Here is a 1,350-nt window from a genome sequence, read left to right on the forward strand (position 1 = left end):
CTTCCTTCCTTCCTTCCTTCCTTCCTTCCTTCCTTCCTTCCTTCCTTCCTTCTTTCCTTTCTCTCTCTCTCTCTTTCTTTCGACAGAGTCTTGCTCTGTAGCCCAGGCTGGAGTGCAGTTGCATGATCTTGGCTCACTGCAGCTCCGTCTCCTAGGTTCATGCCATTCTCCTGCCTCAGCCTCCCGAGTAGCTGGGATTACAGGCACCTGCCACCACTCCCAGCTAATGTTTTGTATTTTTGTAGAGACAGGGTTTCATCGTGTTAGCCAGGATGGTCTTGAACTCCTGCCCACCTCGGCCTCCCAAAGTGCTGGGATTACAGGCGTGAGCCACCTCGCCCGCTGGGAAATACTTTCAATACTTCTATTTAGCATAGCACTGTAAGTCCTAGCCAGAGCAATTGGACAGGAAAAAGAAATAAAAGGCATCCAAATTGAAAAGGAAGAAGTAAAATTATCTCCTTTTGTAAATGACATGATCTCATATGTAGAAACCCCTAAAAATTCCAAAAAGCCTGTTATAACTAACAAACAAATTTAGTAAAGTTGCAGGATACAAAATCAACACAGAAAAATCAGTTTCTATATACTAACCATGAACAATCTGAAAAGGATATTAAGAAAACAGTTTCACTTACAATAGCATGAAAAAGAATAATAAAATAATTGGGAATAAACTTCACCAAGGAGGCAAAAGACTTGTACAATGAAAACTACAAAATGTTTCTCAGAGAAATTAAAGATACAAATAAATAGAAAATTAATCCATGTTCATTGGTAGTCTTAATATTTTTATGATAGCAACACTCTCTAAAGTGATCTACAGATATAATGCATTTCTTAGCAAAATGCAATGGCTTTTTTTTTCAGAAATGGAAAAATTCACTTCAAAATATGGACCCTCAAGGGATCCTGAATGACCAAAACAATCTCGGGAAAAAAAAGAATGAAGTTGGAGAGCTCATGCATCCTGATTTCAAAACTTATTACTAAGTTGCAGTAATCAAAACAGTGTGGTACTAGCATAAAGACAGACACATAGACCAAGGAATAGAATAGAAAGCTCAGAAATAAGCCCTCACATATATGGTCAAATGATTTTGACAAAGGTGCCAAGGCTATTCAATAGATAAAAGGAAGTCTTTTCATACTGGGCACTGGGGAAAATGGATATTCACATGCAAAAGAATGAAGTTGGATCTTTATACCATATATAAAAATTAAAAATTGATCAAGTTGCTACAAGAGCAAAAATTATAAAACTCTTAGAAGGGCCGGGCGCGGTGGCTCAAGCCTGTAATCCCAGCACTTTGGGAGGCCGAGACGGGCGGATCACGAGGTCAGGAGATC

Source organism: Colobus angolensis, unplaced genomic scaffold (genome assembly GCF_000951035.1).
Source record: "Colobus angolensis palliatus isolate OR3802 unplaced genomic scaffold, Cang.pa_1.0 Scaffold183, whole genome shotgun sequence".
In the NCBI taxonomy this organism is placed as follows: domain Eukaryota; kingdom Metazoa; phylum Chordata; class Mammalia; order Primates; family Cercopithecidae; genus Colobus; species Colobus angolensis.